We start from the raw sequence: 16,402 nt of genomic DNA, 5'->3' as shown, positions 1-16,402 counted from the left end.
ACAACTTGGGTTGCAATATGAATGTGTATGTGGATGCCTCTGCTGGGGATAGTATTTACACTTTGGGGGTCATCCATGATAAGTCTTAAAAACGTCATCTCCAGTCGAAGTGCTTCATTCGGGTATAATTAACTATTCAGAAGCACAACATAGCCTCTAATGTCATCTGTAATTATTATGACATAAATGCTGAAACATATGATAACAGTTAAATTAATGGAATATGGGCTCCTGTTTAATTGACACACCTTTTTTAGGTTAACTGCTGACTTTTATGTCCTGCTCCTGGCTAATTGTAATGGGAGCCTTTTACAAAGCACAGGAGCAGGGTCGTTAAAAAGCCTCTGCTGAAGGTAAATGTCTGCAATGAAAGGCCTTCATAAAGATTTGTGGTTCCAATTAGCTACACAATGGCGGGATTATTACCCATTAGTTTAGACACAAACATAAAAGAATATGATGGGATGTTTCCTTTTCAGTCACTTTGGGGGGAAAAATAATCGTAACCTGGGTCTTATTTTTTTAATTTTTATCTGTATTTATTATAGATGAAGATAACACCATTTATCCAACAGTGTAACTGTAGAAATATGAGGCCACAGTAGCAGTGTTTCCAGTGTTCTCAGGGTTGGACATCATTTAACCTGACAAAGAGTTACTGAAAAGTTGGGGAAAATTCTCATAGCTAGCTAGCTTGCTAACTGTTGCGGGCTCGATTGCTAACGGAACTCACAAAGGTGGTTAGATAAAAGTGAAATGGTGCGACGTAGCTAATAAACTACGATAGCTTCCATTATTTTGGACTCCCTGTAATATAAAAACTGAAGTCATGGCCACTTATTATGAGTCAGCAGTATGACGTTTGGATGTCAAAGTTCACAGAAAATTGAACTTGATGCATAAAAATTTTACTTGTCCCCATGAGGACAATTAAACTGAAATAGGCCGATTTTGCTGCAAAATTTCACCAGTTAAATGTTTGTGCATGTCAGCAAACCTCTAATTCAAAACCAAACTCTTGAGATAGAGTGGTGGACAATTGTACTGTAACAACTGTATTATGGGTTTACCTTTGTTTTCATTTTCAAATATTTTAGGTAGTTTTATATCCTATGGATGACTATGATCTTGTTTAAAACTCGTCTCACTTGTGTGCTGATGCTCTCCCTGTGCACCTTGTCGTACATCTGGGTCTATTTGTATAGTATATGTAGAGTTAAAAAGAAGACAACACAAATAAGATGCGGGCTGTGATCCATCCACTGTGCATCACTTACTTTATAGTTGCATACCCTTGTTTGTCCACCACAGCGATATGAGTAAAGTAATAATGTGCTTTATTTACTAACAAGCTATAAACTCGCAATTATTAATTGTGATCCAGTCTGTTTTTGTCTGTTTACACCATGGTGAATACTATGTTTGCATTTATGTGTTGTCCTGCTCTGAACATGCAGGCAGTTTATTTTTGGGACTGTCCTTTGGATGGAGGGTAAGTGAAGTAAAGGAAGTGTTTAATTCAGCTCAGTGATGTTATCTGGATTTGAAAGGATAAAATTCAGCAGGCGTGGTCCTGTCTGGGGGAATTCCTTTGCCCAAGTTCATCAAGGAAAATGGGATGGTGGTCAGGCTTACTGAACTGCTCTTTTATCACTCCTGCTATTGACCAAAACTGCTGTCTGCTGTCTGAGGAGCATTTAAACCAGATGAGCTTGAAATGTTATCATTTACTCACTCACTTAATTAATCTGGTGAGAATCAATTGCTTCTCTGTGAATCATAACAGCTGAAACCACATCACAACTTGATGTTCTGTGTGATAGGCCGGTGAATGATCCCTGCAGGGAAACAGTCTAGACAGGAAGATTCCCAGTCTAGGTGAGTTAATATGCTGTAGCTTATTTTGCTGATACAGTGAGTAAGTACAGAATGTCATAGCTTCTAAGCATGACTCATACTGAAATGTTTTATCTTAAATTAACCAGGATGCGTAGTGATTATTAATAGAGAAACCCGTAAATGCAATAATGGAGCCATTGGGTTTGATGGGAATGTATTGCTAAAGGCGTACCATTACAAATGCTTTAAGGATGTTTTACTTGTCTGTGGTAAGACACTGTGCTAGACATCAGGACTGCAAAACTGTAAATGATGCAGGAAAAGTCGGAGACGTCTCAAGAGGCTCTCGTCGAGCCCCTTGTTGACCTTGGACAAAAATAATGACGGGACTACTGTTTATCTCCCATCCAACAGCTTTTCCCCCGGCCCTCGTTCATGACCATATCTTCATCCTGCACTCTCGCAGTTTGCTTATCCAAAGTCTGCTCTGAGACTGACTTAGGTTTTGGCTGGCTTGGATTTCCATACTTGTTTCTAAAGTTGGAGGCATTGTAGCAGTATAAGGAACTTCTTGTGCAAGTGTTCAACTGTTAAAACAACAGCTGCCAAAGCTTGTTAAAGCTTTAGCCAAGTGATTTTTCTCATAAATCCTTTCCATTATGTAGGCAGTGACTGGCTGCTTCTGTCCTGACAAATTAGATATTAATATAGTGGTTGTAAAATACTGAAAAGATGAAAATTAAACATGAGCGGAATGGCCAGAGGTTTCCTGGAGTAATACAGGTAAACTAATCCTATTTATAGGTTTTTCTGACCGGCCAAAACAAGAGCACTTTACACCTGGAAAAATCCAACCTACACATCACTGGGATTGCCCAGATCCTTCTCCTTGAACCAGCCTCCAGAACATAATCCGGTTCTTTGCAAATGTCCTGCCCCTTGATCCTTTGTCAGGGGGTGACAGAGGGAGTCTGAATCAAGGGTTTAAAACTGTGAATGGAGAAGGTGAGGGCCAATCAGAATGAAGGCATTTTATGCCGACAAATTGGGCACCTGATCCCCTCTCACATGCCGAACCCAATAATTGGCTTCCGGAATGTTCACATTTCTCCGCTTTAGGGTATCGTTAAAGAAGTAAAGCTCGCTGGCTTTTTGGAGGGTGGTTAAGATTTGCCTTGATCCTTGGATTGGGGGAAATAAATGACTTCCTTCACCAAACATAGAAGACAACCTACAGGAAAGTCCCTTGTTAGGCTGAAGCTTAAGGTCACTTCTCTGTTAGCCAGAGTGTGGGCGGATCTGCTTCAAAACGTTCATGTCTATTTTTGGTCATTAAAAATCAACGCTGTCAAAACAAAATTGCTAAATCGCTCCATCCTGGAAGATGAAAAAGCAAAGTATAAACAGAAAACTGTGTTCTATGTGTGATATCTCCCAACTGAATCACATTCTCAAAGGCTCTGAGGTGCCTGCCCCCCCCCCAGTTTGAGGAGATCTCGAGTCGTGTGCTGCACAGATGTGGGTGTGCCAGTATGCTGAGCAACAGTTGGCCGTGCCTGCGACCACTCAGAGCGCTTTCTGAAACATGGCTTTCTTCAGTGTTTATTGGTTCTTGTCCAGGCCTAACCTCAAAAGGGGAGGTGAGGGGGCTGCCAACCACAGCAGCAGACGGCCTACTATACTGACGGCAGATCTGGAAAATGCGTGTGTTGAGTTTTACTTTGGCCAGAGCCTTGCACAAAAGCATCTTTGAAAATGTCAGGCAAATTTAATTCAAGCTACTAGGCATAAGCATTAAACACATGGCTGTTACTGTAACAGCTGGAGGAGAAGGTACAGCGACTAATAGGTGTGCTTGTCTTTTAAACGCAGTTTGAGGCGGGTAGCAAGTTACTACAGTTTAGTTGAAGCGTAAATGTCCATGCAGTTTAAATGGAGAGGTCTGCATCCTCAGTGGACCTCAGCCCGTGTTCTGTCCTGCACCCGCTCTGGCTGCAGGGCCTCTGGAGGAGGGTGTAATAACACCTGCAGCTCCCGAGGTATTTTTATCTCCCCCTGGAATTCCACCTCTGTTCTCTTCTAGATCCCCTGTCTGAACACATGGGAACTCAGTCAGTGGCGTTCCTTGACATAGATTTACAGAAGTCACCCACCTCACTACATTTCCTTCATTCTTGCTGACACCTTGCTGCAACCCTGATTCCAAAAAACTAAAGAATAAAACAGTATGTGATACCTTGATAATCCCTTTTGTCATAAACTCAATTGATAGTATCGTGATTGGGTATGAATCATCCCGGAAAGGCTCAGTCATTCACAAGCGAGGATGGAGGATGAGCACATGATTGTGTCAAGGAGATTACTACGTGGGCTCAGGACACTTCGTCGTTTTACCAAGTGTCCCAACTTTTTTGGAACCTGGGTTGTACGTTAAATCATCGTTGGACCCACTGCTGCCTTTGAGAATCGTTAGCTGTGTTAATAGGCATACCCACAACTTTCCATGGTCAAGATGAGAGCAGCGTGTTGTGTCCGGGTGATGCAAGCCACCCGCAGCAGCTGAACTGCCGAGGCAAACACGCCTCTGGGTCTGAATTTTCAGCTTTCACCAGATCTCCCAGAAGGCATGGGCGGCGTGCTCTTTCCAGCCGTGTTCTACCAAATCCGAAAAAAACAAGCGTGGATGACTTGGAAAATATGCTGACATTTGAAACAGAAATGGCAAAGGCATGAATGGCTTTGTGTTTGTCGCTGCTGAAATGTTCTGCCAAAACATACTGTTTGTAATGTGGCAACAGCTGAGGGCAATCATAATGGAGTTACTTGTAATGACCCATCACTGTGACAACTTTCAATGAGGGTTCAGCCATAGTGCCTTCCCATGTCTGTTGTGAATAAATGAATTTTTTCTGCAAGAGACAGAAGAGCCAGAGTACTGGGGGTAACCTCATCCCCTCCTGTGGTACTGCAAGCCTTTGCAGAGCATTCATACTTCCCCTTTGTGTTGTCCCTTTCAAAGGACGTGACATTATTTTCTTGCTGCACATGCTGTGAATTGTCTTTTGGGGGAGAAATCATGATTTACTTGACTCTTTTTGATCTGACAGTTCAGGTTCCCTACCTGAATTAGTGACTTCATGCACGGTCAGAAAGCAGGAGCACCCTCCAAAGCATTGCTCGAATGAAAAAAAAATCAGCTACAGCAACAGTGAATGCTGTTTATGCCTGAAGACAAACAGGAGCCTGTCATCTCTTGCCCACTGCAGTATCACATGACCCTCCAGTGCAATGTACCCATTGTTGATGGCTCTGCATAGTGTAAATATGTTTTAGATTTCGATTTGCTGACTGGGCACCGAGCCCATGATGCTCACATGGGTATTTTTTTAATAGTAATTTGAGATAGATAAAGATCAGAGAACCCTTTTTATGCTTGTCTGTGTGGGCTTTGATGAAAGGAGACCTTTTCATGTTGCCCATGGATATTTTGTGCTGTTCTGCAAGTGAGGCCAGGACGGATCTGATTTCACCCACTCTGTTCTCTTACCTACTCCCACTTTTTGGCTTTTTCCCATGGCGCACAGGTTCGCAAAAACAGCTGTCAGGTAATTTCCAGTGGGGAGGACGGAGAGGGCTCTGAGTTAACCTCTCAGTACCTTTTCTCCTTCTTCCCTTTGATGATTCTGTCAACATGAGACCACATTGTCTTGTTTGCTTGGCAGCACAGAACATCTGGAGCGGGGCATGACCACCTTTTCTGCTACAGCCTTATTATGTTTATATTAATGGCATAAACAGCTGAGAGAGAGAATATTTTTGTTCTCACATCCCATCACTTCTGTGGATTTTTTTTTTTTAGTCTTGGCAGAGCTGAGTATTATTGAAAAAGTTGTGGGAAAAAAGGCCGAAGACTTTGATGTGCAGATGGAACCCAACAAAGAGTTCTGTTCAGTTAACACAGGTTTTGTTGTGATGTTATAAGCTAAGTGCGTCTTGGGTTACCAAACAAAGCCTGCTCAAAACTCATGGTTTGAGACACTCAACATGTTGGAACTGCTTTGCGTTCCAAAAGCTTCACCATGGTACCCTGCCAAATCCCAGTTAATTATGAGATCGCCATCCCAAATAGCATGACCTTGGGAACTGGTGAAAAGTGGCTTTACCAACATGAAATTATTCCCTCTGGCCAGGGCGCCTGGAGGGTATTCTCTCCCTGACCAAAGAGTCTGGATGCTATTTTGTTCTCACAAAATCAGCTCATGAGCGATCTATTATTGTGAAGATGCAAATGATTTCATTTCTGCACCTCAGTGGAAAACCTTACATATGTCGCTACTCCAAGGATCCAATTAGTTCCAGAAATGGTTGCATAAGCTGCGTACTTAGAAAGACTTTGTCTACTTAGCCTACTTTTCCCACACAGTCTAACCATGAACTAATCGAGTATGATACACAGGGGGAAGTGAGTTGACAGACTGAGCTAGTTCTGGCCTGTGATTATGTGGGACAATGTGAGTGTGGCCAAGTCAACAGGTGGTGTCAGATTAGCTGGTCCTGAGGCGAGAACGAGCAAGAGAGGAAGAGGGTAAATGTAACACTGCCGCTGCCATCAGTGTAGGGAAACCAGAGCTTTCTCATAGAGCCTTCTAACAGCTGCTGCTGCTACTTCCTCTCTAAAGCCGAAGTGCCCGCAAGCCTTTAAATCAACTCAGCAGAATCTGTCGTTATGTTTAAAAAAAGATTGGTAAAAAAAACTGCATTTCACAAACACATCATTTTCAGCTGCACCAGCCTATTGCTCCACTGCTTGGGTGCAGGCTTAAATATCTCAATAACTATTGAATGGGTGAAATTTTATGCAGATTTAATGTCCCCAGAGGATGCAGCCTTATGACTTTGGTGATCCCCTTAGTTTTTCTCCCGCGCCACCTTGACATTGACATTTTTGGTTGTTTACTGAAATTTCTCGTAAGTTTTTACCAAATGATTACCATGAAATTCGGAACAGATAATCATGGTGTCCAAAGGATGAACCCTAATGACTTTGGTGAGTTCCTGTCTCGATGCGTCTGTCACTTGGTCACTACTTTAATCCAGACTGGAATATAGCAGGATTCAAATTAATTAATTAATTCATGGTACCCAGAGGATGAATCGTAATGACTTTGGGGAACCCCTGACTTCAGCACCACCATGAGGTTGACATTTGTGGTTCTTAGTGAAATGTCACATCTACTTTCTACGATGGATTGTTATGAAATTTGGTTCAGATATTCATGTCCACCCCAGGATGAATTATAATTTTATCCTGTAATGTTCCATTTAGCGCCATTATCAGGTCAAAGTTTTAATTTGTACAATACTTTCGTTTATGATCAAACATCTGTAAGACATTCCTATTAGCCTCAGGTGCACATTGTGTTAAGTCATAATTAGCTTCTACCTGCTAAACGTCAGCTTCTTTGCATTGTTACGCTTAGCATATTAGCATTAGCATTAAGCTCTAACTACCATTGTGCCACTGTGGCGTACTTGCTAGCCTGCCTGTCCAAAATGCACATATTTTAGATTATATTAATTTCAAATATAGGCTACTGCAGATTGTGCAGCACAATTTGGAAAAACTTGATGATACCTGTGTTGTATGCTTTAATTTGAAGTAATTTAAGGTAATTTAAATTAATTTATTAATTTCATGCAAATCAGTGTTTGATGATATTTGATTATATTCTGCAACATATTCCAATTTTGAGCATTATGTTATGAATTATGTGTAGGTTTTTCTATACTGTAGCTACTATATATATATATATATAAATATATAAATATATATATATATATATAACAAAGAGTGAATGAAAGGTAAACAGCTCCTCTTGTCGACAGAAATCCACACTTCTTATGCATTAATTTACAGCAGCTGAAGCTCAAGTTGATCTTCGAGGTGTTCCTCAGTGCACTGTCAGCTTAATGTTAGTTCTCCAGTGGGAAGACATCTTGAGTGGCACAGCAGCGATTTCAAAGGGGTCTCTTTCTGTTATAAATAAATGGCTGGGGACGGCCGACCACAAAGAGCGGCTCTTCCCCTCCGAGCTGTCACCCGTCTTCACACCTCCCCTGTCAGCTGTCGTCTGGGGGAACAGGAGCTGGCCCCTCAGTCCCCTCCTCCCGGCAGGTCACTCTCTCAGAAATGTTACCGGAAACACACACGCTATTTATAGACACTATGAATTACTCTCACAGTGTTTATGTTTGATGTGACATGCAGTTCAGGTAAGACAGGATTCTTTTTGTATTTTTCCAGTTGCACTTTTTGTCTTTTTTTGTCTGTGCTGTAAGTTAAACATTTTAGCTCTGCCTTGTTTTCCCCATTCGGGTATAAACATTCATTGGGATATTTTTCTCACAGTAAGAGCAACAGTAGTTTTAAGAGCTAAACCCCCAATCCAGTAAATTGGCTTTTCCCACAAACCACAGCCCTATTAAAGCAGAATAGGCTCGTTCCTGGCTGAAACAGCAGGCTGATATCTGTGTGCCTGTTAACAAGGTGTGTTTCCAGTGTTTGTGTTCACATGTCCATGTTTCTGTGTGCGTGTGTATTTCTTAATACCTGCATGTGTAAATGAGGGGGTGGTTTCAGGGCTTTTGTTCATTGATGGTGGAGGCCTTCAGTGGACGAGCTGTGGCTGTGATTCTTGGTGGTCTGTTGATGCAGGGTCCTGCTGGGGCCCCTGCTGGGGTGATAATTGAAAAGAAGGGGCTTCTGAGGGTGTCAACTGGGCCTTCACGCCTAGGGACGTTTGGGTGGAATGTGTTCACGCTTTATTATCCCACCCACAGTGAAAATGTAATACAGTATAACTTTTAAAAACACTTTCAGCAACCTGTAAAATAGCCTGAGGAATATAAGTTTGGGAATATTGTCGCTCAGCTGGAAGAAAACATACTTTTGATCATACCTGCGGAGATGAAATCCTCCTCTTTCTCTCAAACTTCTAAAGAAGCATAACTGAGGAGGCTTTGCGCTACTGCTCATGTGATTCTGCTATCATCGTAGCTGAAAAAAGCTCATCGGAGATAGCATTTCAGTTAGCGTTGGGCTGGGGTATCCTGTTTCACAGCCCGCTTACGATCTCTGCTGTCTGTCTGGTCGTGGTGTCGCCAGGCTGTGACCTTTGACCTGAAATGCAAATATCATGACTCACCCCCTGTTAGCAAATTGTGCTACTTGGAGCTGATTCAGACAAGGAGAGATGACACATATAAAGTTAAGTACAGAGAGTTCCCTAAAACCACTCTCAGCCTTTGTTTTAATCTATTTGGGGCATCTAACAAAGGTTTATTTGGTGCATGAGGAGATTCAGTGTCAGTCACAGAAATGTGTGTGTAATTGTTTTGCAGATTTTTTGTGATGATTTCAGCTTGTGGGAAATGCAATTGTATAGCAAAGCATGCAAAAGCAAAAGCTAAGGCTTGTTTTAATCAGATGCAGTGTTAACTCGCATCTCAACCTGCAGGTTTTGCAGGCATGTGGAACTGCACACGTGTGTACGTGGTGGTCGGGATTCATTAGTTCATCCCTCCGGTTCCACTGGTCCTAGCACAGGCCGAGAAAGAAAGAGCTCACAGACAAATTGCATTTCTTTTTTAAATTTAATTGTGGCTCTGTAGACATCCTTTCTTGCTCTGCGTATCTGCACCACATCCACAAGTCTGCACAGGCTGGATGCTTATTTTGACATGCCTCCCTAAACAGTGAGTGTTGGTATAAAGAGAGAGGAGTGTGTGGGGCTTTGTAGCTGGAGGCACTGCTTTCTTTCCACAGAGAGTTTTGGAATCTGGTTGTACCTCACATGGAGAGAAGGGGAAGACATAAAAACGACTGTCTTAGAGCTTTTTGTTGACTTTGTTTGATCACATCAAGGCGTGGTGGGTATGACTTTTCATGCTAATGCACTGAGTGAAATGATTTACATCTCTGATAGTTTCAGCTCTCACTAAATTGAGGGGAAGTCCACTGTTTCGACACATCAGGGTCTGCTGAAAGGTCTTTGGGAGTTCTGCTGCACACGTGAAAAAAGTTGAACTGCTCAAAATCAGATGATTCATGAAAAGTGAGCCCATCAGACCTCTGTAGCTCGCTTCTCACCTCTGCTTGAGGCTCCAGGCTACATTAGCCACTACTAACAAAGTTCAGTTGACTCTCCGACTGACCTGTTGGTGGTCAAGTGGCATTGCGGGTAGTGTAGGCTGCAGGCATTGACAAGAAAGAAGAATGTGTGAAATACATTACATACAAGACGATATCTGTGGCTCTGCTGCATCGATTTTGACCTTTTTTAAAACTGCCCATCATGAGTCTGACAATACTAAATCAGTGGATAACTCTTTTAAAAGCGTATTTTAAGTCAATTGGCATAGAGAAAAAAAAGATACTGATCCACTTAGCCCTTTCAGTTACCTGTTTAATATAGTGAATAATATAGTCTTCTGTCCTTTGCACACTGCTGCATCAACTTGCAATTCCAGAAAATTACTAAAAAGGCACCCTGCCTGTCAAGAAACTGCGGGTTCAAGCGGCTTTTTCTAGTGGGAGACCAATCTTATTGTAAAATGCATTGCATGACTTTTGTGTGGGAGAGGGAATGCATGACCTGGGGGAAGATGGCGAGGCAGGCACTCCAAGCATGTCCTCAAATATGTGGACTTCTCCTTCAGTGCTTCCTCCCTGGCCCCCGTCCCTCCTCTCTGCAAGTCCCCCTATTTTGAGATAATCCGGCGTGTTTGTTGCAGTATTAGTCATGGAACACTTTGAGAAGACAATATGTGCACGTTGTCAAAGAGTGTTTGTCTGTTGAATGAAGAGCCTCCTTCCACTTCCTCCCCGTCCAATCACTTTGGATTAAACCCTGTGGAAATGTCAAAGAGCTGCAGAGAGCTTAAGAGCCTCACTCATCGGGCCCTTTCTTCAGCAGGGGCCCAGGCAGAGGTTTAGTGTCAGAAGTGGCAGTTTGTCAGTTCACCCACCACACTAGGCAAGGGTTAAACACATAGGAAACTCTGTCTCTCTCACACAAACAAACACAAAGCTGCCCGGTTTTACTGTCAAAAATCTTAAGATGTCCATGTGTGTGGAAAAGGAACATTTCTCCTGGGCTTCCCCTTTTTCACCCTTCTCTTTCATCACGCGCTCACAACACAAGAACATAACCTCAAACACCTCATGCGTGGAAGAGCTGTTAATCATGTTGTGGTATCAGTTAGAACCAACATTTTCTTGAAATTGTGCAACGGCAAACTTTATTTTATTCTCCCAGAAATGACTGATGACTTATTACATCTTTATCCCGCCTTTGGGCATCCAAATCTCTGTGTGTACGTGTACACACGTAATTTATTTCTGCATTATGAAGGTGCTGTAATGGACTTGATTTAATACAACCCAGCTCGTACTCCTGCACCTACTCCACAGATAGCAGTGGGTCGAGTAAAGGGAGTGCAGGGGTTCTGCAGCTCAGTCCTTGTTAGTGCCTGGTAGTGCTTGGTGGGCTCCTTCTACTCTACCTAAAGAGAATGTGTCAAGCTTTCATCCACTTAATGCTCTCTGCAGTTTACATTCCATTCGTGTTTAGTACATACGGCTAGTTCTAAGCAGATATTGTTAGTCTTTAAGAGGGAGTGAGTAAAAGAGAGCAGAGGGTGGTTAGGGAGGGATGGAGGTTCAAGGAGGCTGGGAATTCATCTTGTGAAGGTTTTTCTGCGAGTGCCTGTGCACTGCTTGCTTGAAAGGTCACAACTCAGTGTGTGAATCCATTGATTGGAATGAGCAATGCGGTGTGCTGCCTTTTTCAGCTTTCATCTTTCTATGTTTGCCTATCACACGCTCTGGTGGGGACAAAACCAGATAAGTCGTGTGAGCTCAGGAGATGCTTTAAATGCTAAACCTTTGCTGCAGCCATCCAAAAACAGCATTACATATTTTCATGAGAGCATCACTCCTGTGAGACCCTTGTCTGGTGTGAGCTCGGTCCAGCTTCTTATTTTCCGTAGCACATTGGCTGTGCCTTTAAGATGTTTCTCACAGATCGTCCTGCAGCTGCACCAGTGGGTTTATTAGCAGAGTGGGCGAAGCGAGTCCCCAGAAGAATTCTTCTCACACTGCCTCTGACAGGCTTTGGCTGTCACAGAGATGTAACCAGGATGGGAATGCAGGAGTGTGGGTGGATGATAATGTGTATCTGTTGGTGCATGCGCATGAGTGTGTGGGTGTGTGTTTGCATGTACTACCACATGTTAGTGCGTGAGCATCTGTGGACACTGTACATTTTAAGGACCAATCTGTTGTTTTCCATTACCTGCAAATCATCATTTTTCAAAGCATACTCTATACAGGAAACTCCAACATTCACAATTTTGGTATTTTGAGATACTCTAACATCTAAGAAATTTTGCAGTGGAAAAGCAAGAAACTACCAAAGTAACAGTACCCCTCATATCCCCCACAAAGCCTATGCATGTACATTAATTGTCTTTTGGGTTTGATTTCCTGAAGTTGCATACAAGTGCTGTTTAGTAGATTTCTGATGTGAGGGTTTAAATGATAGTTCTGGTGATATTCAGCACTTTTTGTTATTATCAATAATTCCCATGAAAATACCAAACCCAGCAAAAAATCATAAGATCATTCTAACAAGTATTGCCTGATATAACTTTATCCTCAGTGCCATAGGGCTAACTAACTATTAAAACACCTAAATGAGCCACACCGCTTCAGGAACTGTAGTTTATTTTGAGTCAATCCCACCACAGCATCAAATCTGTGAGAAAATGGACCCCAACAAATATGCAGTTTCCTCCTGTTTGTGTCCAGCTGTTATACAAACTTATTAAGACTTTTCAAAAAATCCAGCTATATAATTGTGTCCTGTTTTAATAGGACAGTCAGGGCGTGATTGTGAAGTTGTGAGATACCGGCTTATCTGCCGGATTTATTGACAATAACACTAAAAAGATGGGACATCATTCTAAAACCACATGAAAAAGTTTTCAAACAGTCAACATTGATGGGCTGATGAAACATTCAAAAGCAACACAAATATTTAAAGTTCCATCGTCCATCTTACGGTGCATTCACACTGTTAGCTCTTCTGAGAAATTATGAGTGATGCTAAATGTTGCATTTTTATAGTGGCCTAAAGCTGAATTGCTCTAAAAGATCAGTTAATATGTTGCTGCTGCACTCAAATGGCCTAATTTAGTGAATGTTACCTCAACATTCAGTAACTCAGCATACAGTAGGTAGCAAGCAAGCACCAGTTATGGAGTATTAGAGTACGGCAGAGATGGTTAATATTGAAAAGTGAATGCCACATTAGTTACCACTCCATTATCTCAGTGCTGATACTCTGCTACTGAAAATCTCAAGATAAAATGTTTATCTTTACCCTACAAAGTCAGATAACAGAAAAATGGATAATGGACTTTCTAATGGCAGTTATAGGACATTTGTTCTTGTGGTCTTTATAAAAGATTTGAAGAACTGGGAGGCTTTGAGTGGCTGTAATCAGTTTCCTATCCGTTTCGGGAAACAAAGAAGCGTGCAAATCTGACTGGTTGTTAATGGCCAGTGACTGTGAAATGAAATACGTGGACTTGCAGGACTACTACAGCACGTCTCCAGCTGCAAGATTTATCGACAGCTGACGGTAGTACCCTTTTGAAAAGATCTTGGCTCAGTTATTTCAGTCGACCAATCCTTTTCCAGAATGCACTGCTCCTGCCCCATTGCTTACTAACAGTGCACGGACCAAAATGCAGTTGTTTCTTTTGGTTCGGCTAAACAACATCTGGGCAAAGTTAAGGCCTGTCCACAGGCTTCTGTGCAGTGTCACCTGTCACTCATTATCCATTTATTCTGTTGATCCCTTTTTCTAGAGCTGCAACTACTTTGTCTCGCAAGGCAAACATTGTGCATTGTGTGCGGGCTTATTCATAAGTAAACAGTGGAATTCCTTTTGCCTGGAATGTGTGTGGTGGTCTGTGTTGTCACATGTGTGATATTTATGTGTATGTACCATATGTACATATGTCCCACTGCAAATTGCAACAAGTCACTAGAGCGAGGAGAGTTTCCGAAGCCTGTGTCCTCTGGGTGGGGTGGAGTTCAAAGAATTACAGTCGGTCAAGACCTTTATCTCGAGGGAGAGATAACTCTAATACAACAGACGTGTCTCAACGCCTAGACTGAGAGCAAAGGTCGTGGTAGCTTTGTGAACTAGAATGCAGGAGCAGACAGGGAAAGCAAATTCATATGTAGTTCCCAACTCTCCCTAAGCCAAAATCGACTTTCTCAAAGAAGTGTAGCCTAACATGTTAGCTTTAAGATCAGGTGCAAGCACGGATCCATCCATCGAAGGCTACTCTGTAAGTTTGTGGTGGTTTTAGGCCAGATGGCATCCAGCACGTTCAGATGATACCCCATCCCAAGGGAGTGGGAAGCAGGAGATGATCACACCAATGGTTGGCTGGTCGGCACCACTGAAAAGAATTTGGTTAGTCAGCAGTTTCCTTTTGAAAATGGCCCGGGATTGTTGTTGTAAGGGTGTTCAGTCGGGGGAGAGAGGATTTGGGGGATAGATGTAGTTATTTATTAGCTGGAACCATTTAAATGGGAAAACTACCATGACAGAGTTGGGTGGAAATACGAACTGGCGGGCCATGCCAGTTGGAAATGCCAGGGGTGGCATCCTGCCAGAGTCGTATCTAAACTTATAGCTGGAGTCTGGGCAGTCTGGATGCTGAGATGGTGAGAGCAGAGATAATAAACGCACACTGTGCTCCAGTCGGGCTGGCACACTGAACTTTATCAAGATGATCAGATATGAGAGTGGCTGGCTAAGCTTTGTGTCTCCTCATTGAGAGTGTGTATGTGTCTGTCAGGTGCAGAGAAGAGGCAGTTCTGTCTTTTCATGTGACTTTGAGTGGTTTTGTCAAGGGTTGCCATTGGATAATATTGTGATAGAAATCTAGCCTCATATAATCCTCCAGGGTATTCATCCATCATTACTCCACACTGAAGCTAGCTTTCTGCACTCTTTTTTAGTTAAAAGGAAATGTGGGAAACAATGTACTCTATTATACCCTGATGTGTGCTGAGTAGCAATGGGCATCATTTAAATTTTCTTTTTTAACTAGTGTAGAGTTTTAACTAGGCAATGCAATAATGCAGGTATTGATATCATTCAGGGGTTGAAAGGGGTTGCAGTGTTTTGCAGTATGCACCACAGCCATCGTCCATCTGGTTGGTCACCTACAGCTCTCTAGCCCCTTACAAGTGCAGTAAGAATTAGCCTAAAATGCCTATCCAAGGCCCAAAGTAAATTAATAGCTGTTCTTGAACCGTTCGGAGTACATTCATTGGTTTTGCTCTCTTTTGAAATGTAACACTGTTTTATCCCCAGCAGTCAGAATCACTGGAAGCACTACTGGCATTGAGTAGTGGGAGTTTAAAAACACTCAAGTAAAAGTTTTTTTTCCTACCTGAATATTTGTTTTGCTAATAGATGCTTGCTGATGATTATATCTGGGACTTATTAGCTGGAAAACACAATGGAACCACAGCATGAAGCCTTACACTAGTCCAAGTTACATAAAAACTGATAACAATACCACAGAAACTAAATATTTTTAGGTTTTCTTTAATGGCATATTTAGGCGGTCTCCAGAGAAAGGCAATTTACTATATATTTATCTGCATAAATATCTATATTTGTATTAATTAAATCTACATTTTGGCCATCTATATTCATATAGAAGGTATTTATACCTATATTTTGGCTATATATCTTTATATGAAGGCCATTTACTATATTTAGCCCTTCAAATTGTGTGTAATATCACTATTATTGCTGAAATCTTTGATTTGCGATGCCTTGGCAGATCTTCATGCCCCCAATTTGATAATTGGTGAGTTGGCTCAACGTCAGCTTTAAACGCGGTTGTTTGTCTGCTGTTGGCATTTATTGTGCCTCGTGTTGTGATTGTATCTTGAAGTGGTTTGCATCAATCGATCAACGAGAATCTTAGATTTTTAACAGTGTCTATTTGAGTATAAAAGGGAACGTAGCATTTGTGTCAGTAGACGGGAAGAACAATAAAAAAACAAAAAATGTACCTACAGCCCATCTGTGGGATTGATAAGGGGCTAGGCTATGTTTTAGCGCCTTAAATAAACATATAAATTTTGAATTAATTTCTTAATTTCTTGCTTTAAGACCTGGAATTAGTAAATGTTAGCATGCTAGCATGTTAAACTAAAATGGTGAACATGGGAAATATTGTATAAGCAACATTGTGAGCATGTTAGCATGCTAACATTAGCAACGCAGTAACTAAGAACAGCTTCACAGCACCGTCAGCAACGACTTTTGCTGAATGAAACAATCTAAGACTAAGTTAAAAAAGTGTACTAATCTAAGATAGCATCCCATGTCATCTTACAGTAGCTGACAGTTTTCAATACTTGGTGTCGTAGGTACATTTCAGTTGATACCAGAAAAAGTAG

At 41.9% G+C, this 16,402-nt stretch overlaps 1 protein-coding gene across 5 annotated transcripts in view; it reads left to right on the top strand.

The window, feature by feature from the left end:
- hspg2 (heparan sulfate proteoglycan 2) overlaps positions 1 to 16,402 on the top strand; it is a 94,401-nt gene that overhangs the window by 12,437 nt on the left and 65,562 nt on the right. The window lies entirely within an intron of this gene.

Source organism: Chelmon rostratus, chromosome 10, assembly GCF_017976325.1.
Source record: "Chelmon rostratus isolate fCheRos1 chromosome 10, fCheRos1.pri, whole genome shotgun sequence".
Classification (NCBI taxonomy): domain Eukaryota; kingdom Metazoa; phylum Chordata; class Actinopteri; order Chaetodontiformes; family Chaetodontidae; genus Chelmon; species Chelmon rostratus.
This window is presented reverse-complemented; position numbering and strand designations above follow the sequence as displayed.